The following is a 23,629-nucleotide window of genomic DNA, read 5'->3' on the forward strand; positions in this document are numbered from 1 at the left end:
GAGTCCAGTCTAGTTGTGCCTATTGGCGAAGTGGGAAAAAAGGGATCGCTGTGGTCTGTTCAGGATGTGTATGGAGCAGACGTCAACAAACACCTAGCCAGAGAGCGATGTCATTTTGGCTTCCTATTGGTCGAGAGCCGGGAAAGTATCTTTGCACTGCATGTATTTCGCCTCCCACCGAACAACCGCGAGATTAATCCCATTTAATTCACAAGGGTTTGATAGCAGCGTCGTCGTGTGATCGTGAACGACGCGTGTCACTTCGTGTTCGTGTTCCTCGTCTGTGTTTACTTCCGCTCCGTAAACATCTTGAACATAACATAGTACGCGGCTTTAGTTTCAATGGAAATAAGGAAGAAGAAAAAAAACGAATTTATGTCATATTCAAGTGCAAGAGAGGTATTATTTAAAAGAGAAAGCTCCGACAAAGCTAAGAACGAAAAAAGATGTATCGTACGATTTAATTAAATTCAGCTTTTGTTGGTTGCCGACTGCTAGGACTCTAGGGACGATAAAGGAAACTGAGGTGAATTATATGCACGCAGCATGAGGCCCGGTAGTGGCATTCCCTGTCCAGACCGCCGAAGCGGAAGTCCCGACCCTGTTTCACTCGTGATCACAAAACCGTTGACGTCTAGGACGACGTCATCACCAATCCCATCTTCATCCGGGAGTTTCTGCCACAGCATTGCCAACTTATCTCGGAGACAGTGACGGAAACGTAACACACGCAGTCATGCGTTGTCACGAAGTTGCCCGCTCGCAGGCCACATGTAGGTGTGGTCAGTATCGATCTCCTGTGAGTCGACTTGTGTGAACTGACTGATAGGAGTTCAACCGTGGACTGAGTTCATCCAGCTGTGTTCACGTACTTCGAGTTTATAGAATTATATCTCAGATCCGTGTGCTACAGTTTGTTTTAAATGGCCTGTTTAGAAAGACCGCCGATGGCTAAATATTTTTAATTCGCCGATCGGACAGGTTTGTGGGATTTAGGCCCAAGTCTAAAATTTTGAGTCACTACAGGGCGAGGCCTGTTTCTTAGGCCTGCATTACTGACACTCTCCCACAAACTCAAAATGAAGAAGATTAACTTCCGCCAGACGGGATGGAAGTCGCATGAAAAACGGGGGGGGGGGGAGTTTGTAACCGGAGAAAGAGTTTGCGATCTCGAAGTTTGATTAAGATAAACTCTTGGTGTGTACACACTAACTTCAATCCCACTCATTTCGTCGGGACACCAAAACGTCTAAATAACATTCCTTGTAATTAAGAATCAGTATTGCGTTTAAACACACAACACTATGTCATATCAGTTAGAGTTTACATATCCGGTCTCTGTGGGATCACGGCACATTATGGAATCGCCTGGACACTGGAATAGTGGGATGGAAACCGCTTCTAGTGTTTTTATGTTTTGATTGCAGCGTAGGCAGAATCTCTGCGATGGACCGATAATCTGTTTAACGATTTGTACCAAATTAATTAGAGGATCCAGTGTTTCGGAGTTCTGAATCGGAACAGGCTGCAAACCCCCGAGTGCTGAAAACTTAGGACGTAAAAGTGATGGTATTTTAGTTACGTCGAAGGGATAGAAGCAATTCGTGTCCCAGACAGTGTTATGAATTGTGGTCAGTGAGGAAATCTGCAAAGCGATGGATTGTCTAAAGGCCTATGTTTCTTGAAATTTAAGACCAGTATGATGCGAGCAAGTAATTAGGAGGAGGAGGGGGGGCAGCAGTTGAGGTTTTGGGATATGTTTTTCACCGATAGAATAGAACGGCAATTCCGTACATCCTATACTTCAACCCACATTTTTAACATCTCTCCTCCTTTCTTTTACCCCTCGACAGTGCTACATGCATTAAGGCCCCTAGGAACTCCTCCTACCCCAACATTTAGTTCTGATCCTCCCTTGGTGTTCGTTGATGTAGTTCTCTTACCATCATGAATGCTCAGAGCACTTTGCGTTACAGTTTTATCATTTTTTCGCCCTACATCGATCTTACATCTCTTTAGCCACGCTTTAAACGGTCGTCTCTCTTGGCAACAGGGAGATAATAACATGATAAATATAAAGCTCTAAAATTACCGTTCATCTGGAAGACTGTAGGCCTACAGGGTCCATCCGTTTCTAATAGTATGAGCCAAAAGTATGTTGTCGCCAATTTTTGTCTGCTGACAGAGAACTGTTGTGTGTGTGTGCGCGTGTAGAGGGGAGAGAGAGAGAGATTTTTTGAGCGCTTATATAGTTTTGCCACTTCAACACAGTAGGATTTGAGGTTCTCTCAGCGGTGAGTACGAAGGAACATTGGTAAACTTCTACCAGACTACACGACGCCACAACCCAGCATACAGCCATCTACTTTAGCACATTTCATTTATATATTTTAATAGTAGTTACACGACAGATATGTTGGATGTGTTTCGTCATTGTAGTATGCAAGCTTCACCTGTTTTCAATATGCCCCTGCGATTGCTAGCTGCCATACAAAAGAGAAGTTTGATCCTAACGGTGCTACTAATATTTACAAATAAAAATAATTTAAAATGTCTGTTATAATGACAATCAATAATCAGTATAGATGGGTTTAGAGGGAGCTGGCGAGACGTAGTATTACACAGACTGTTTTGAAAAAAATAATCAGCTAGATTTACCAACGCATCGAAAACTTGCAGTATGTTTTTTTTTTTCGAATTAAATAAATTTCGTCATAATCCGCAGGCTGTATCGTATTATTACCCGTTTCCGTGCTACTGAACAGATAAATCTGCTGTGTACGTTTTAATCCGATCTGGGTAATGCCCAGAGGCCGAGTTTCCATTTTTTGTAATTTATAAATCCGTTAAGAGATGTCACAAACACGCGGAATGTTTGATCTCCAAGACCTTTTTGCTTATCTCCGGCACAAAGGTATTCTCTTCCTTCCCCCCCCCCCCAAGTTCTTACGAACACGTTGCATATCCCCAAGCAGTAGATGGAATTAAGTGTTGTAAATGGGTTGTCTGCATTGTTCATCCCCAGGTAGGGTCTGAGGGAAAATTTGGCCCTGTCTGTGTCACTATGTCCTACGGAGTTGCAGACGTAAATATCCGTTCACTGTTGACATCTGCACTAGACTGAGGATGATGCGTGAATGCAGACAGTTAAATCACGAGATTCTGTTCTGGCTATTATTTGATCGTAAGTAACAGGAATCAACATCGTGTGCTTAAAATACTGTGCAGATATTGATAGAACATTTGGAAAGAACACCTCAAAACCAAACCCTGAAACTGTTTAAGAAACTTCTGAAATACTTGTAAGGGGTATGGGCAGACATTATCAATCGTTTGTAATAATCTTGATGTGGATATAGTAAATATTGAAAGGAAATTGGGTTTTCTGAAGGTGGAATATTATCATTAAAGTATTAGTTTTTGGGAGGGGCTGATTGCATAGTTTAATGTAATCTGAGTTCAGATACTCTCTTATTACGATGTTTAACATTTGAAAATTCCTGTTTCTTGGGGCAATATTGGGTTAGAAGTCAAAGAAACTTTCAGCCTTTAATCAACTTTGTAACTTCTTGAGGCCATTTAGCGGCTTGTTCTATCTTCTTCGAGGAGAAGAAACGAACACGTGCTGAATTTGACTAAAAATATTCCAGAACCACATTCAGTGAAGAAACTGCTGTAAGTTCTGTTCCGTGATATTATAATCTTCTGCTTCTCATGCAGTATCAGTTCGGTTAAAGTGGTCACTCCATCCTTTCATTTTATGTTCCCCACTTATTTGTTGTATTGGACTGTAGATGAATCCTGAGATCTGTTGAGTACCAAAATGCTGTTGAGAATTTCTTGGCGTGAGATAGGGGAAGTAGCAGTAGGTTGGGCCACATTGCATACTAAGATCCTTAATTTGTGCTATGCTATTCTGCTGGGTTGTGACGCCTTGTGGACTCATTGGTGGATAAAAACGTTTCTGTCTCCATATTCTGGCCTGGACCCAGTGCAACATCGCCGTCTTCACCGCCTTGTGGACTTCAAATCTCATGTAATTTGTAGTTTGCCAAATATTTTAGATTGATCGAAACAGGTTGAGGTAGGACAGTTAAGTTGACGAGACATGTAACACTCATGGAAGAAATGATAAATACACGCAATTTTGTTCGGAAAAACTTTGCAGTAGAAGAATGCGTTATAGAATCTTTAGGTTTCACAGTATGTTGTAGCTGATCTTACTTTCCTTCTTGACTAGGGACACCGGTCAGTTGTGGCTAGTTTGTCGACGTTTCAGAGAATCTGGTCGTGCTTATCCTTAAAGAATGTTTTTTTTCTCATGGTGCCATCCAACAACCAGTAGCAGGAATAATATTTAATCATTTGTTTATCTTCAATATTTTATGTCTAGTGTCTGAAGGGTCAATGGTAAATGCCCTGCAAGTCGCTCACTGGTTGGCGGAACTAAGGGTTTACTAGGAGTGACATTTTGAAATGATACCTCAGTCACCTCTAGTTTGAGTTGCCACGTGCGAAGAGAATAGTGAAACACACTGTAGTTCTGCACTTCCCTTGGGAAACGTTGATGAAATCGTTATTACAGGGCAGTGGGAGGGCATAACAGTGGAGGGGTATGGTGGTGAAAACGAGAGAAAATGTATGAGGAGAGAGAAGAGACGCTGATAAGGGTGTTAGACATATAGAGATGCGATGTTAACGCTTTTACTGCTGCTGGTAAACTCGAATGAAAAACGACGGAAGAAATTACGGCACTCTTGTGGTACAGAGGGGTTCGTAAAAGTGAAATTTTAGGGACGGAAGGAGAGTATACAATAATGCAATACAACGTTACTTAATATCCAGAACCTCAGGCTTTTACAAACTGCAAACCTGGTTCTAAGCTGTGTGACGTAGGTACTGGTAATTAGAACAAAAACCTAGTAGACCAACCGTAAATCACTCTAGTCACCAAGAATCCTTTAGTTTGTGCATGGTCTCGCAATATGACCTTCTTCTAGATTGTGAATCGATTGCAAAAAGTTACTTTTGCTTGTCTTCGTATTACACTTCTGCCGCTCCTTAACCCATGGTAGTCTCAGCGTGTCTGCAGAAGACAGGAAAGGAAGCTTTGCAGACAGAATATTGCACACAGCCAGAGACTGACAGTACCCTGAGCCCAGCTGTGTTCTTTATCCTATTTCCTCCCTTCAGTACTGTCTGTTTTGTCGGTGTGTCCAGTACAATTTGGTCGTATTAGTTTCGCAGTATGAAGTTTGGCCATTCCCTTATTGTAGTATCAATTCCAGTATATTTCTTTGTCATATATTATCCTTCTCTTTGTTTAACTTTAATTTGTTCACTTTTCTTATTTCCTTTCTATTTAAGTGGTCTGTGTACACAGGATGTATCATTCCTAGGTACTTGACCGGGATACCACCACTTTAAAGCCTCGTTCTTTCGATATTATCAAGTTGTAGCCCACAACTTTTTAAGATCCATCCTTTACAGCCTGAAATCTATTGAAACTTGTTAAGGAATCGATTTTCTTCATTGGTTGTTGGGTAAGAGAGGAGAGATGGGAGGGTTCATTTTATGTCGTGGTGGTGGATTTTCTACACTGTGATCCAAAATTTCCTCTTTGTGTCGGTACTTGAAGTAAAATTTGAAACAGTAGCCTACATTGAGACTGGAAGTTTCTGCGTCTTAAAATCCTTTCTTTTTGTATGATTTGAAATTTTCACAGCGGTGAGTATGAAGACTTCTGTCTTCTGGGTTGTTACGCTGTGTAGTCTGGTCGATGTTAACCAACGTTTCAGAGGTCGTACTGCCTCCGTCATCAAGGGGATGAGTATGAAGACTTCTGTCTTCTGGGTTGTTGCGCTGTGTAGTCTGGTAGAAGTTTACCAACGTTTCAGAGGTCATACTGCCTCCGTCATCGCCGGTCTCCAAACTTCTTACACACCGGAGCGGCTTAAAAAATGTAGCAAACAAAAATTGTTCATCTTTGAGAAACAACTGTGGGATGTTATTAATTTTTAGTGTATTTCGGAAAGAGCGCAGTAGTACCCAAAATACAGTTTATCGCATTATGAAAATTCAAGCAGCTGAAGGTTACCTAATGATGCATCGTAGAAATAATATATATATATACACTGTTTTTGGATTTCCCGTTGGTTTTTAGTATTTGGTCAGGAACTAATTCTGAAATCCAAACACTTCTACATCCGATATAACCATTGTTCGTACCAATTTGACTATTGCATAAAATTTGTGATGATACCTGATTGAACTCAGTGATTAATATTCTTCTGCATCGTATTATTTTCTGTGTTTGTTGCAGGTGTAATTAAGACAACAAGTAGAAAACCCGACAGGGAGAGCCAGGCCGAACACATTTTGGAGGTGAGTACAAGTAAACCTTTTTACCTACTTTATTGGAGTTTCAAATTAGTACATTCCGTTTGTGTTTTTAAATAGATAATTTGTCAACCTGGTCATATACGAGTATAATTCCTTGCTTGGGGTAATGATTTGCGTATGTATACCGCGAACAGTCGCGGTTGTTTGGTCTGACTGTCAAAACCTGGGAGCTTATCGTGACGCCACATCCGCGCTGTACCGCGGTTATTTTGGGCATTGTCCATTTCCTGAAGTGTATTGAATATGACCTCTTAAAAAGCTGGATTTTCTTCCGCCTGCAGGCGTGCTACAGTTACAGACACTTGTGAACACGTAACGAAGTTCGGGTTGCTTAGACGGCGGGGGATTTTTATATGGAAGGAGGGAGTGTTGGCAATCTTGTTCGAAAGCACTATCTTGGCGTTCGTCTAGTGTAACTGAATAAAACGACGACAAATTAGGATTAGGGGGTAAAGTTTCGAATAGCAAGTCTCCCCGAATGAAAAAAAAAAGATTAACGCTTGATGCGTTTATATGACGCCCTATACCTGGTGTTAAACGTAACACAACAGCTCCTACGGTAAGACGGTGTATCGTTGTTCTGTTTCATCTAGAACGTTTTACACATCTCTCTGCAGTGATCTGGTTGTATCCCACTGTCCAGAGTGCAAAAGTGTTCTCCTTCTTGTTGCACGTCCGAAAGAAGGAGGAAAATAACAAAAGAGTCGCAGAATATCGGCGCTTTGTCACAACTATCGTGTGTCTGACGTCACTTAGGCCACGGTTGTCTGGCGACCGGATTGTGTGTCTTCATTGTCATCCGTACCACCTTTACAAAAACTCTACCGTCGTTATAGTGGTTCTAGTGTGTCTCTCCGACGTCTAAAATTCAAACAAATGAGACAATATGCCAAGACGTCTTATTTTTACTTCCTTTTTGATAAGTCTCACCTTAAAAGAGGATTTTTTATTGGAGTAAGAAGGTCTATGCGATATTTCTTTGTCTATCGAATTAAAAGTACGGAAGCGGGCTGTATGTTCGTAGCTTAACCACGAGTTAATTGGTTCTTAGATTATCATTACGTCTTTTCGTTGATACACAAGTGAACGCTTGATAGGGAACTCGGAAATTATTTGTGTACTAGTGAATGAATTTTAATCAAATATGTTGTTGATCGTCTGCATTAAAAAATGTTACGAGAAGTTCTTATTCTAGTTGATGTGGGTCTTATAGGTATTTAGGTATACTTAAATTTGCATGGAGTTCAAATTAAACCTCGCCAGTTTTCTTATACAGATTATTGGTAGTCCTATATAATGCATGAAACATTTTTAATATGGTAAATATTTAGTGAAATTCAAGGAAAGGTAGTTACCGACTGTAAGTTGTACATTGTGTCTATGCTACGGTCAATTTTTGCAACAATGATCTGCCTCTCCTGCGTTATCTTATCTGCCATCTGTTGTTGGTTTTCACCTATTTATTGTTGCCATGAAACGCACAAAATAGAAACTCATTTTTATTTAAATTACATCCCACGTGAAAAAGACAAAGAACGACAAATGTTTGTGTAGCATTCATAAAAGTTTCTTTCCATAAATTAAGCTACGCATCATAATTTTGAAAGGACATTACAAGTGCGTCTTGAATAATTATTAGGTTTAGCGGTATGCGCAGTGCATAAGACTATAAAGAACTGGTTTTAGACGCAAGTTCCCTGACGTTGTTCTCTGTGTTATGGTCTTGTTCATGATATCCGAGTATTACATGAACTGTTGAGATGCTACACGTTAGCCAAGGGGCAGAACAAAGTCAACAGAGCGCTGAAAAGCCCGTTTCCATGCAAATGAGGAAGTGGATGACCGTTACTCCAGCTTTGTACACTTTCTGACTAAGTAGACGATAAGTATTTATTTTCTTACCCATTCTCAATATGTATTTGCAATATACTCTATGTATTGGCCTGTATGTGTGTGCCCAATGCCCGCGTTTCCACTACGTTCTGCAGAGTATTATTCGATGGTAGCTTTACGTATTTTTATTCTTCCATTTAGGCCTGCATACTACTATAGATTGACGTCGACCTGTAAGTTTACGTGTTGCAGACCGCTTCAACGACTGTGCAGTCCCCTGTGAAGCCATATATTGTCACAAGAAGTTCCCGGCCTGTCGGATAAACGTTCTGCATTCAGTCTGAAGTTAGGGGGCCATATGTTTTTCCTAAACTTAGGAGGATTTGCGACTAGAAGACTCGAAACTGCTAGTTTGTGCCACAGTAACAATATTCTGAACTTAGAAACTTCATCTTGCAACGTAGTCATTGGAAAGTTGTGCTCCGATTCCTTGTCCAGAGGGACTCTTTATTTTGTGAGTGAGTCACAATAAATTCATACAAAATTTTATGTTAGAAGACTTTGCAAGGAGTGGGTTGCATCGAATTTTCTTGGAACCTGGACTAATTGTGGAGTTACATGATGACGATAATGCGACTTTGCGTGCTTAAGCCAGTAAAATTTGTGTTACAGTCTACGTGAATATAAGCGAAGAATTATCTGTTTCGATGGAACTATGTATGGGTATGAAAAGGCCTCATATTAATATTGCTTTTATTAAATAATTATTACCATTAATTCATTTATCTTCGTAGTTTGAATTGTCTAGTTTTTGCTGCACCGAATTGCACAAACATTTGTTAAGGACGTTGAAGAAAATGGTCGTGGCCTATTTTAGACACTATCTTGGCGTTTCCTTTAGATGTTGCTAAGACTTATCAATAGCCTCATCATGTTATCCTCGACGTCGAGATTTAAACCCGAGACCCACATACGAACCAATGAAGTTGGACTTCCGTGGTCTTACCGTATCTTATCACCTTCCGCGTTTGAGGCATCACATATGTCAAAGTCGATATTAATGAGTTAACACAAGCTGTGTGTAGTTGCGAACTCTGTAGGCCTAACAGTTTTCAGATTACCTGTCAAAGCTAATGCGAAACGATCATACTGAGGGGTGGTAGACTGATCAAGTGATTACAGATAATTTAAATCACGAATGACATTGATTTGAATTGTACAACCTGCATTATGTTACATATTGGTGATACTAACCATTGCACGATTTTGAATAAACGCATGCAATTATACCACGGGCATATTCATGTAAGTAATTGAATTTTACCGATACATTGTAATTAGATTTGTCAGTAAATTTATCGATTGAACCACTGTAAAGCTCGTCGTTGAGCTACTGCACTTTAACTTTTTTTTTACTGTTTGAATCTGTAGAAACCTAATTGACTTGTTTTCCAAAACGGCTAAATGTTTTTAAACGTGAAAATGGGCAGAATGTGTTTTTAGTAACTTGTAACCGCATACCTTTCGCGTTAATAACACACGGGAGGCAGTTCCAATTTATCAAGTTCCTAGAATAGATTATGTCTTCGAGTTAGTTTCCAAGTTGGTTTCTGTACGATAAACTGGGACTCAGAGAACAGTTCCCTTGCTCTGACTAAAATGTTGTTTTCTGAATTTCATAGCTCTCCGAACTGAGATGCGATGGCTCAGTCAGTAGGCTACTCTTGTGAATACGCTACGGGCTGGACGACCTAGTTTCGATTCCTGACAAGGCAGGGTTGTTAGGATTTTCCTCCTTGCCACGACGTCTGGACCGGCACTATGGCCCGCATAGCCTTCTACACAGTGGGTACGAAATATCTTCCCTCGGATGCAAAGCGGCGTGAGTGTGAAGCTAACAAACCTCTCATCTCCATCTAATACTGAGGTTAAGAATGTTTGGAGCTATATCTCCACACCTTCCATACGCCTGCATGACGTAATGATTAGTTAAGCACCGGAGACACGAAGCACCATAAATTTACACAAATAATCTCTGCTTTTTCTCTCTTGTATTACCTTAGGAAAGGGAAATTTGTGCTTCTGGACACCACTGAACCTAATGGCGCCATAGGACATGACACTGGCAACCCGACGCTCAGTGTCGCTGACATGAGATTTAGAATAAGGCGAAGACCAGCCTCGAGTGCTATCTAGGGGCATGTCTGAGATCGTTTTAGGCGTATGTGAGAACAAACAAACACCGATCTGGATTTCATATGTACAGAATGTACAGATGGACATCTTCAGAGGGAATTTGTGCCTGAACGTCGTAGTTTCATGGGAAGCCAGAGGTCTTTACAGTTGAAACTTTTTCTTCTCAACAAAGTAGAAGCTCTTACCAAAGATTAGAAGTTTGTAAATACAATAGTATAGGTTTCTTTTTTAGAAATACCACACACTTGAGGATAAACAACCTCTTCTTGTATTCAACACTTTCTTTCAAGACAAACTTCAGAAACTTTGAACACAGTAGTTTAAACCGAAATCGGTTGAGTTAAGGGTTAGCGTTTTCGCCCATCTGGGAAAGCTGTCCTTGTTGTAACTGCATGGTTAGCTTCTTGAAAGTGTAGTATGTGGATGTGTTTCCAACTTGTGGAGTTTCTATCCGGCATCACAGAACGCTGGTTAGAGTTTCGTCGCTATAGAATGTACGGACAAGCCATGAGAGACGGGCATGCAGACGAGGTTTAATATTTCCCGATGTAATATAGGATTATTCTTTTTTGTTTAAATATGCGTGTTACGTAAGTAACTAGCTGTCTGATTGAATAACTACTACTTGAATATCCTGTTAAATATTCAGCGGGCTGACAAATTAACGAATTAACTAATTGACTGCGATTTTGGACTCAGATCTCACTAAGCCACGGATTTGCGTCGTAAGAGAAGGCGGAACTTTATGTTATCTTGAACGTGTTGCTGTAACATATAAAGTTGTTTACTACGGCTAGTCCTCAACAGTAGCAGAGTACCCGCTTAAGTACAGATATTTTATTTGTTGTTTATTCAATTCATCGAGAAATATTCTGTTATGAAACTGTAATATTCTTCTCCGTCATGACAACATTTAACAGTTGCACGCCATTTCGAGCTGCCTCGGTCCAATTTGCTAACTACTGTCCAGGTAATGCGATAGAATACCGAAAAAATTACGTCTGTTTCCGTCCAAGTATGCCATACATTTGTTACCAACAGTAATAGCAATTCTTTTCAAAACACTAAACTCTTACTTAGCGTAAGAAACTTTTTAAGGTGTGGTACTTGGAAGGGACAATGAAAGAGTACGTAATGAGCGGAAATGTCTATGTCTTGTACGTTACTGACATTTCTGTTTCTTAATGAAGCTTCTACCCTGCACGTCGGTTGTTTTCATCGTACTGAGTGAACCGTAATAAGGCTTACGGTGCACGGGGATAGCGGATTCACCATACTAAAGGCAAAGAAACTGAGACCAGCCAATAACAATCGGAAGGATGTATAACATGACGTAGGACATTGATGAATTGCCTTGTCAGAAAGTCAAGGTTAAAGATTACCGAAGCGCTTGGGCGGAACTGGGATGTTCTTCTGTGCGTGCAATCCTCATTCGCCTCTGGGACATGGCTGATTAAGAGGTAAGGTTTGATGCTCCCAGGGGGCTCTCTAGATAGGAGGAATTAATGGCTCGTCGCGGGTAATAAAAATGGTAACCGACACGCTCCTAGTCCGTCCCCCCCCCTCTGCCCCCCCCCCCCCCCCCCCGCCAAGAAAGACGACAAGATCCAGTCTAACTCTTTACGTTTCTGGAAACGCTGTTCCGTTTGGGGGTTCTTTCTTTATATGTAATGACCCTATCTGATCTCCCTGGATTATATGGCTACTGATGATTAATTAGAACTGATGGAGGGAAGTTCTATATTCTTTTAAACTCTGAAGCACAGTGGTAACTATCTGTACCAGCTGCTTTAAAATTAACTTACTCTGACTCGTGCCCAGCCCGACTTGACCCTTTTAATCATATAATTTCATAGTTTTCCCAGGATTGTATTGGGGGGGGGTGCAGCATTCAAGCTTTACCTCGGGAACAAATGTCCTTCGGACGAATCCTGTTAACACTACGTTGAAATAGGAAGTGTCGGAGATGCGCATTTCGACGGCCATCTATTGTAACAGGTCGATAAGCAGATGCGGAATAACCGAAGAACGGTCATATTAGATTGCATGTCGTATTAACACTGCGTATGGAAAGCAGCGGTTTAGAGATGACGTAAGGCCGGGTTGTGAAACATTGTATTCGGACAGAATAAAATAACCAGTCGAACTCTGGATCCAATGCACTGATTATAACATCTAATTACTGTGTGATGATTTTGTGTGAATGTCTTTTTTTTTTTACTGTCTTCGCACTTTTATGTTGCGGAAATCAGTAGCTTCATATTAGGGGAGTAAACTTTTAGAAAGACCGGGAAAAGGATGTGGGAAGTCAAACAGACGGTATGTTCTTATAATGAAAATTGTTTTCAATTGGCTCATATTCGAACCCACTTCCTGATTGCTGTATTTTCCAATCCAAACGATTTTCTTCTAAGTTTATACTTTTCGTCTTCCGTATTATGTAGTTACCCATTTCTTCGTGTTAGGATGTAATCATCTGTATCGAATTATTACTTGATATGTAAACTTTCTTTGCATATTAGGCTTATATGTAAAGGACCTGATTTCAAGATTAATTGCAGGTATATAAATGTTTTACGAGTTTGTCAGTTATATAAACATATGAGGAGTTCAAAATGACAAGCTCTTACGTATGACCTTTCCTTGTTTTAATAAATTGTGCATTAATATTCCAATAATTAATGAACTTTAAATCGTGTTTTCAGTAACGACAACCAATATGAGATACCTAACGACTGTCAGCACGCAAAACGCAATTAAAACTAAATTAAACGTCTACCAGTGATTAATATAAAAATTGTACAGGCAGTTAAAAATACACGCAGTCTAAAATCGTTGGAATAATTTAAAGCTAATCTGGGAAGGAATTGTGTGTCTGTACGAATCAACATGCAAAAATATTTAAATTACAAGTCATTTCGAACTAATTTTGTGGAATGTGGTAAATTTATCTTTTGTGTGTTCCCTCGATCCAACCACAGTCCGACTTTCACGTGGGAGATAACGTTCGTCTCGCCCAGTGTTGGCTGCAGTGCTGTGTGTTCATACTCGGTGCCAACCTCGCTTTTTTGACACCCAGTTACCGGCTGGCTGTCACTTTGTCTCTCCCCCCCCCCCAAGATTGATGTGCGTGAATTATAAAATTCAAAATTCTGTTATTATTAAGAACTCGACTGTTACCACAGGTACGGAAACAAGAGGAAATTTAAGTTCAATCATTCGTTTCCCCTTTTAAAGGGGAGATAGTCTAAACATGCGGAAATTCAAAACTGTACTTCGCTTTGTTGAAGGACTGAAGCTGAACGAGAAATTACTTAAGGCACTTTGTTTATAAAAGGCGCTGTAACCCAGTGACAAAAAACGTCTCTATCAGAGTCAGATGTCATTCAGTTTTGCCATTTCTTTCTTCATGTTCTCTTAGAAGTTCCTACTCGATTTATTTAACTTTCACTGCCCCATCGTCTTGCAGCTTAGAAGTTTACAGCCACGTGTTTGATTATAAGCTGCTTTGTGGAATAATTTCTGGTGTTTCATTATTCTTTGCAGATCTTCACGACATCAGTATTTTATTTCAGAAGTTAGTTTATTACACTGTCATGTGTTTTTGAGAAAGGCGAACTTGTCATGTGTATTTCTCGTCTGTTCGGTGCGAGTTTTTGTTGAAAAGTAGAAATTATGAAGCTCCATATTATGTAGTTTTATCCATTCTCATAATTACCTATCTCGGATCCAGAAGTTATTTTGATTACTTTGTTTTCATAAAACCTTGATCTGTTCTCTCCTCCCTCTCTCATGTAATTTGTTAGTCTGTGTGGAGTGTTTGGTGGCGCGCGCATCGTGGTTTCGAGACTGTTTAAGCACACTTTTGTCTTTCTTTCCAGGAAATGAGTTTTGAAGTGGTATGAGGGGCGTCATCTCCGTAATATGATATAGAAGTGGGCATGGTGTTTAAACAGATAATGTGCAGACACATCCACTGTCAGATATTTGAAAGTGATAGTTGAGTTGTGAGGAAAAACGTTTAGTACAATTGAAGCAGCGGAAATTTTTTTAGGAAATGTTAAAATGACTATATTAAAAACCAAGATATACGCAAGGAACTGTCTACTTTTTTCAAGTTGACAAATACATGATTACTAAGAAGTTCATCAAATATTATTTAAGAATTTAGTCCGTACCGCAAAGAAAACAACGCTTAACCATGACTAAGATATATGTATTAATGTTGTTTAAGGAAGTAATCCGTTTACACAGAAATTTGTATAAGACTCATAAATAAAGAAAAACTTACTGTTATTGGTGGTACATGTGGTTCAAACTAGGCCCTGCTATATATAGCGTTAGGTGCAAAATAGTAGACGTTGAAAAGTTATATTTTAAAATATACCTTAGTGCAGAAAGCGACATTTTAGCGATGGATATCTGCCAGTTTCAGATCGCACTAGTGAATTCGCGTCTTTGCCATGCACCTGGCAATGTGTCGGTTTACCTACCCGGAAAACATACGCCATACATCGGCCCATCGTGTTTCTGCGTGAATGCATGTGGATGATTATGGCTGCAGTGGATATTACTAGCGAGTGAAGCCTACATACACTAACTATTATCAGCCTAGTTGGTTCAGAGCATATTAGCTGAGAGTTGTAATGGGTGATTGTAGAATGGTTCGCACATCGAATCCCGAGGTTACTAACCAGATTAATCCCACCCTGGTGGTCTAATAGTTAATCTAAAAGTGCAGTAGAAATGTCGACATCAAAAACTGTTTGGCCACAGGCAGTGTTAATTACCGTCGACTAAAGTTTACTTGGGGGCGGATCACTGTTTATCGAGGCGCTTAGACGAATTGATTTCGATTGGTATGGAACTGTAAATTATGTGTCGTCGTGTGTGTGTTTTATGAATGACTATTTAAAAATTTAAAGCATGAATTTTTGTTAGAAACTCTGTTTCACTACATTGTCTCTTTCTTGAGTAAATATTTATGTGCCTAATCGAATCAGTTTTGATCATTATGGGATAAAAATTGTATCACATGCGCCTTGTTCGGTTCTGAACATTCGATTAATTACTTAACTCTTACACAAGAATTTATACAGGGAAAGGTAGGATGTGACGTACCAGTGAACATTATTTGCAGTATCTAGCTTCGAGCTATGGTATTCATTTATTTTTCAGTTTCTGATTTTGTTGCTGAACAAGGGCAGAGAAGACTGGCTAAAATCAAGGGCGTGCTAGCAATCGTGTTAAATATTTGATAGTCTGTATTAGGTTTTGATTTCTTTAGTCATAGAATTTATTCTCTCACGCACATGAAATTATATATATATATATTTAAATATACTTTAAGCAAAATCTAAACTTCTACAGCAGCGCAGAGGTTTTGTACAAACTTCCTTGGGATATGACTGAATAAGAACAATTTTTGAAATCCAACCGATATGCTCATTCGTATCATAAATTTTCGTATGAAACCTACATCTAATGCAAATTGGCACGTGTGTATTTATACGTATGCATACGCACACACACATACATACATACATACATACATACATACATATATTGTAGGCTGATTATAATATTCAGTTTAAAAAACTATGGGCGAAATACTCGTAATATTTGATATCATAATAACATTCTCAGGCTAATATAATGCGTTATTTAAGCGCGTGGAGTCGGGGGTTTAACGTTAAGTATTTCCTGAACATTTCTTACAGACACCGTCTTTAAACATTCTGAATTAATATCCTTGAGTAAAAGAATTCAGGGATAAATCCATCTTTCCTACTTTGTATAAGAATATATTAGTGAAACCGTATTTCATTTTCTGTTAGGGAATGAAACATTTTATACATGAATCATTCTGGCGGTTCGAGCTACACGGATTGAAACAAATGTTATAAAGGTTACGAAATGCTTCAAGCATTGCTTAAGACCGAGAGAAATGCATAGAAGTGATTTATATGGGTAGATATGTGTAGGTGGCCCTATTAATAAATATACAAGTGGTTAAATGCATTTTTGCTTTTAATGTTCATTTTCTGATTATTTTCCCACCATTTTTATCTGAATTCTTTGAATGACCGCCTTCCTGAGGATACAATGGCGTAATGGCGTGGGTGTATCATATTCCGATATACCGTTAAAGAACCGAAGAACAGGCTAAATCAGTTGTAATAAGCGGTAATGGACAGTGGTGTTTACTTGGGCGTCGTGTTTCAACCCTACTGTAGGCCATCTTCAGGCATTTATATAAACTGACGCAAAATCACAAATATATAAATTTTGAAACTGAAATTGTAACACTTTTAGTAAGTAATTACAGGACCACAATTTTATTGTGGTAGATATGGATATGTGATGGGAAATTTCATTCGCTCTAATAGCACAGCTGTCAGAACTGACAAATGACTTCTTTCCTTCTTCGTGATTAAAACAAACTATTCCTTTGGATCAAACTGTGTCACGTCGTGTCAATATGAAAAGTTATTAATTTCACCGCCGTTATTATCGAATGTAGCAGCCATCTTGAAAAAGCAAAACAAAGGTGACATACGAAGAAACACTTCCATTTTTCACTTGTGGAGTAACTTCTTTAATGTGTAAGGTTAGCATATTACTTGTGCAAAGATGAAATGGTTGGGAACAGTTGTGACATAACAGCTCGAAGGGAAAGTATGTGTTCATTTGCGATCAATAAGGCGTTTGTAGACAAAGTGCGCAGGTAATTATTTGTACCTGAGAATGAGATCCATGAGATATTACGTACATGAGGAGTAACGTGCACTTCAAAGACCGTTAAGGAAACTTTGTAGGATAGCTGAAGGATCGTTCTTAGGCAGTCAGGTTGAGAGGTGGGTCGAATTGGCTCACTGTCATGTTCAGTGATGAGTTTGGTTGAGTATTGTTGGTCTTATGCTACCGGAATCTTTTTTAGAACAGCAAGGCTAGAGCATAAAACCATTCTTTACAAGAGAGACTAATTTTCTGATTTTAATTAAGGGATGAAAAGATTTCTGAGTCAGGACTTCTGATTAAAGTAGAAGTAAAATTTTATCAATTTCGGTTTGTCATGTTTCAAGAAGCAATTTTTTTTAGTGATGAACATTATGTTCGTTTGCGAAAGTCTTAGAAAGCAGACATGAAAGGAGCGCTCCTGTTGGATCGGGGTCAGTGGGCAATAATTAATGAGCGCAGAAAGAGTAAAGATGCTTTGATTAAAAGGGAATATTCGAGTTTTCAAAAGAACTGACTGCCTGATGCTCTTCAGAGGAGGGGCGTGGTAAGTCCTGTACCGGTAGACGAGCTGCTGTGACGTCAGCTCCGGTATACAGAACTAAAACGAGCAAAGGAGCGTAACGAGGAAAAGTGGTAGAGCAATGCATTTTGATTTGGGAGTTTCATGTACAAAATTTAGATCCGAGTAAAGGGAGTTTTATGATTTATTATAATTGGCTCAGTTAGCGAAAAGGCTGAGGAAATTTATATTCATCCGCCAACACCCTTCCCCCGCCCAGTTTTTATATTCCTTCGTATGTGTTTGGTATTCTGTTTTAAGAGTGCGTACTTTCTGGAACACTTACGTTACGTGTGTTAATACGATGCTGTGTCTCTTTTACAAGATTCTGCTGTGTGGCGTTAGCATAAGACACGAGATTCCTGCGAAATCAACTCAGCTGTCGGTGTCTTCATTAAAAGAAATTGACAGTGGAACCATGGTTGAATAACGTTTAACTGTAGAAGTATATTTGTACTGAAATAAAATTTTATTTACACATTAATGTATACATTTACATCTTATATATGCGTGACGTCATCCGCCGACAGCTTATCTATGTGTTGCGTCATGTACTCAACACACTCACTCTAGAACCGTTCTTTGTTACCAAATAAATGGCCAGAACTCCTAAACCGTAAGAGTTAGCTGAAATATGTTTGCAAATTTGAAAAGCTCGTGTTTATTTACGTATTTCACTTACAATATGTCTAGATCTAACTCTTACGCTTTAGACGTGGGAAGCGGTTGAAGTTAAGGAACGAGGGTATAGTTGTTACATGTTTTGGGTAATTAATTCAATATGCATTATAGAATAAAGCAAACATCATGTAGAAAAAGCCCTTTATTTACTCTTTAATTTACATGTAGGTTTATATTCTCTATCTTACATAGGTCTCGAGTTATTGGCGTTTGAAGAAGTTACACACCATTACCTTACATCTTACAGTGTCCGTCGAGTCTACCGTGATTTTACAAACGTTATTCAACGTTAAAAATTCATTGAACTTATCACCTGTTTCCATGGAACCCGAAGTTTCACGAGGCGGGTTATTAAAAGCTACCACTGGATCCGACCTTTAGCAAGAACACGAAAAATCTAAATCGGTGAGCTGGTAACCCACATTATAAGTATAAGCAGAAGGATTACTCTATGCCTGCTGTCCATGGAACGTATTCTCAATTATCTTGAATATCCTTTATCCGAAGACCATCGCCTGTCGTGGCGACGTCGCCAAATTTAGCGCAGTTAAGTCTCGCAACGCCGCGTAATGACGCCATATTTAACATAGATTCTGTCGGACAAGAATTTAGTTCGTCACGACAATTATCGTTGCAAACTCGCCACAAGACGCCATTTTGTGCAGATGGGTCAAAGGACATTATAATCCGGCATTTCTGAAGCTGAAATGAAATATGTGAAGATGATTCTTTTGAAGGGAATCTTTTTACTCTGATAGGCACTTCGCAGTTTCCACAGGCGAGTGATCTCTACCGCCTGTTTCCAAATTTCGTACCTAGTTATTGTTCATTATTGTTTTCTCATATCATTAAATGATGTATATTATTTAGAATCGTCACATAACCCAAAGGTACAATAGTTCTGCCCGCTTAAGGTCCTCGATAACATTAATATTGACTAATTTTAATATTATCCGTTCATCTGCAGTTTATATAGCACAGTCTCCTATAATACTGGTACAATTGACAAGGTTATTGAGTTAACGTTGTGTAAGGAATATGATCATTCGAAGTACGCATGCGCGCTGTGAACTGTATGCTGAGTTCACGGAGCTGTAAATGGCTTTGTGTAGCTTAATGTGGATTTCACATTAATCTCCACACAGCTACCCGTCACCAGTGATTAACATACGTACACAAAACGGAACATACACGTATAGACTGCTGTGTAAATAGCACATGCATGTCTCAAGAGGACCAACAAGATAGTTCCCGTCTTTGTAATTGTGTTTGTCCGCGGTGTTAGCCCACGACATGGACCCTTTAGGTTGGTTTCTTTTGTCGAATATCTCTTAAGCTTTTTGCCAGTACAGAGGTAAACTGACACCATAATGTCTGTTGACTGAAGCAGATATTGTTAACAGTTGTTGATAAAGTAGCAAAACGTCGGTGAATGTATTCCCTGTGAACACCGGTGCCCTGTATTTAAATATGTACATGGTAGTGACTTACGAGGAAACCGCTATGTACATTGTCATGGTACAAAAATATACTAATGACCTGCGTGGAATGTGGCTTTCCGTCTCAGATTGGTTTTTTTACCTACCGATCTTTAGCGTTTGATAACTTAGACTGGAGAAGGGGGATCGCAACAGTAACAGATCTCAATAACAACGTATTCTTCTCATGTCAACATGTCGGCGTTGGTCCCAGATACACATCATTTTAAATATTCTCAAATGATTTATTTCACATACTTAATTACACATTACTCAGTGATCGTGTTCTTGGTTTTGTTTCTAGATGGGACGAATCAGTAAGATATTTATTTCGTATAAGCTACTTTGGACATTTGCTACCTGTTATGGACTCTGATGGTTCGTTACCGGTTACATAAGAGCCGCCATTGAGCATTATGTTGAGCCAGTTTAATCCCGGAAGTTACAAAAGAGACATTAACGTCATAACTCAAGATGACAGTTTTATCCGGAGCACCTCTAACTTTGATTACATGCAGTTCATTAAAATGGATGATATTGCCAAGTAAGCTTGCACAAATATCACGTTCAATAAAATAACTTTGTGACATATGCTAGGATATCTATTTGGCAACACTTGTAACAGATATGAATAATATGTCAAGTGTTCTGTGTGATTTGTGTAAAACCGCTATGTGACTTTATCCACTGTTATTGGAACTTTGTTCTGATTATTTCCCCCAGTTTGAAATGTTTCCTGAAGTCATCTCGTGGAGCGAGCATCCTCCTCCACTATGGATGCGTCAGACATGAGAATTCTCGAGCTCAGTCAGCTTTACATGCTGCAACTAATACGTTTCCCGGTCCTTCTTTTGCTTCATATATTCAAACTCTACGAGACATGTTGGTTCTAGTGCTGTATGGTTCAAACGAAAACTCTTGGAAATTACATGGAAATACTAAACAGAAAGTAGTTATTCTTGAGTGAACACTCAATATGGAAACCTTTCTGGATTCTTCTTAGACTTGCACGCAGAGTTCTCTTAAATGAATAAAGAAAAACTTTTTCTAGTGGCTTTTGAACAGTCGTCTTGGTATCATGGCGTGCTGTCTACCATCTGCTGCCTCGCTGAGCTTCCTTTCAGAATTAGTTGGCAATGGGAGACACCCCAAACATCAAAACACACGACCTTAGTTTGATAATTACTTGTTTGAACTATTTAAATATGGAGATGGTTTGTTTAATTATAGAGCTCGTATCTGTAGATTGTATCAATCTACAGGTAGTTGTCAAAAGGGCCGGAAACCGAGATAGAACTTCAGACTCCTTTCATTATTTGAATGTGGTGAACAATTCATTTCTGTAAGGGGATAGGAGTTTACCTATCGCTGCGTAGGACAACAACAACCGAAATGCCGTGAACAAACTTCCATGTATCTAGTGGGATTCGAATCCACGATCGGTATAGAGCCTTGCTTATGATCGCGTGGTCTCTTTGATCGGCAAAATAGTATTACACATGTGTTAAATGCAGCATATCGAATCGCTGTTAAGTCGAAAAATATTTTGAAGTGTCGTATTCAAACCGATGACAAGGAAGGTAGTGTCGTAAACGGTCCTGTCCCAAAGGAAAATGTTAAATTACCTGAACCAGATGAAGAACTGGGAGCATGCTTTTCAAGTCTAACGTATTTTAGTGCCGTCCGTTTCATCACTGGAAAGTGCATATCACCGGAAAGCTGGTTTGTAGAACGCCTGCACGGGTTCGTATAGACTATTTGCCGTACGGGGACGGCGGAGAAGTTGCCGCAGAAACACGGCGTCTTTGTTGTACCATTTTTATTTGTATTTGCTATTAAGTCGCAAGCAATAAATACTTGTTTGCATGCAGATCGTAGATTTCGGACAGGTACGTGCAAAGGTGGTCAGTGTAAACAAGCACTGTAGAGGCTGTTTCTGTAAATTACTGCTCTAATTTCCGTATTATCGAGATTTACTGTGCGCTGCGAATTTTAACATGTTTTGTTATCACATTATAACAATTCTTCAGATGAAATATGAAAAGCAAGTGCTTTTTCTTAACTCGCTAAACAGTTGTCTCGACTCTGATGACAGATCACGTGGACTGAATTCAAATTAAAAAAAAATAACATAAATCTGGCCCTGTGTCTAACATCACGCCATCGGGGCATGGTGCTGAGTGCCAGCTCATCTCACCTCAGTACTTGGTGGCAAAATGCCAGCCACACATTCCATCGGCCTCTGCGTGGACCTCGAGGCCGGATTTTGCGTTCTGATAGAAAATTTTCTGCCCATGTTAGAATCGAACTCCGGCTGTCTGCCTCATAACCAGTAGCTCTACTGAATGATTCCCCTTGCAGAATCAAAGTGAAAGCAAAGTTGGGTCTTAGAACAATTTTTGTAGGAAGTAATGGGAAGTTTTGATAAACTAATAAAATCCTTGCTCTGTTTACCAGCATCGTTCCGTTATTCTGTATTAACAATCTTCAGTTGATATTGTATTATGTTAAATAATAGTTGTTTTAATTTTAGTATACGATATGTGCTATACACATGTAGTTATATCTGATAAGGGTAATAATCTGCTGCAAATAGTTGTCACAGAAAGAAATTTCCTCCTCGTTAAACTGTAATGTTGTGTGTATTAGTTGTTTCATCAAGTAAACGTATTTCATAGCATGGTACGACATTTTGTAGCTGTGATGGAAGATTAAGTTACGTTTTACAGATGTAGAGAACGGCATTCAGTGTGAATTTTTATATGCTTCTCCCCCTTTATTATTTTGCGTTTTCTTTTCTGGCGAGGAGAATATTGGATGGGTTTACCATTCCCACGTGTAAACAGATGGAAGTTCTTTTATATGCAACATTTTTACTCCCTTTTCTGAGCTCCTACGCTCCAGCATATCAGGAATGACCGGTGGAGGGAAGGAAGAAAAAGGAACGAGCGAGAAGATCTTTTTTTAAGGAGTGTCAGCCATCGAAGAAAAACAATTTGCCATTTGGAAGGAGCTGGGACGCCGTTGTCAGAGTTGGATTTGTAGCAAAGCGCCACAGGCAACTGCATTTTGGTCCCTACAGCAATCGAATCAGTTTCTATGACAACCAGAACCCTCTGTTGTTCCAATGCAGATGTTATCTCACGCCAGACTTTATTATATATGATATTTACAGATTGGGAGACTTGAGGGAAACCGAATAGTATTAAATGGAAGACTGACACATCTGTTGACTGCATGTCCTAAGCATCCGCGTGTTTAAAACTGAATCCAGTTACGCGAACCTAGATATTTGCCGTTGTGTGTCTCAAGGTGGCAATTTATATACAGAAAAAGAAATTGATAGCTTACGCATGAAGGGGTCGACGTTTGCGGTGGAAAAGACTGTAATGGCGTCCGAGACTATCTTTCTAGCTTTATCGCTGCAGTACTTCGTCTGACACTTTCTATAGGCCTGTTTTATGTTTATTGTATTTTAAACATATATTATGCATATTTTATATTTAGTGAAGGTACAGGAAACATAGGCCGTGTTTTTCAAGAACGTAGCCTGAACTGTTGACGAGTGATTGCTGTAGTTATTAATTTTTTATTATTCTTATATTTACAGTTAGTATATTGAGTGGCTATGGGTTGAATTAACCAGGTTTTGATTTCAGGGAGAGACCGTATTTTTCTCTTATCCACCATATCCAAGCCGCCGTGACAACCTGAGATCTCTCAGTAAATTAATCTGATT

At 39.4% G+C, this 23,629-nt stretch overlaps 1 protein-coding gene and 1 long non-coding RNA gene across 3 annotated transcripts in view; both read left to right on the forward strand.

The window, feature by feature from the left end:
* Positions 1 to 23,629, forward strand: part of LOC110836945 (protocadherin Fat 3-like) — a 251,388-nt gene that overhangs the window by 40,750 nt on the left and 187,009 nt on the right. The window contains exon 2 of the mRNA XM_087360253.1: positions 6,323 to 6,384. The gene's annotated coding sequence lies outside the window, so the exon portion shown is untranslated. The remainder of the gene's footprint in view (positions 1 to 6,322; positions 6,385 to 23,629) is intronic.
* On the forward strand, positions 7,716 to 14,780 carry LOC147871762 (uncharacterized). Of its 2 annotated transcripts, none has more exons than XR_015538319.1 (5): positions 7,716 to 8,749; positions 9,918 to 10,117; positions 10,299 to 10,568; positions 11,622 to 11,891; positions 14,313 to 14,780. It is a non-coding gene; the product is annotated as an uncharacterized LOC147871762 (long non-coding RNA). The 2 variants fall into 2 exon arrangements; XR_015538318.1 differs by having other exon boundaries at positions 9,918 to 10,084.

The sequence above is a fragment of the Zootermopsis nevadensis genome, unplaced genomic scaffold (genome assembly GCF_977971745.1).
Source record: "Zootermopsis nevadensis isolate Lab colony 2312 unplaced genomic scaffold, Znev_1.0 Znev_ptg000040l, whole genome shotgun sequence".
NCBI lineage: Eukaryota > Metazoa > Arthropoda > Insecta > Blattodea > Termopsidae > Zootermopsis > Zootermopsis nevadensis.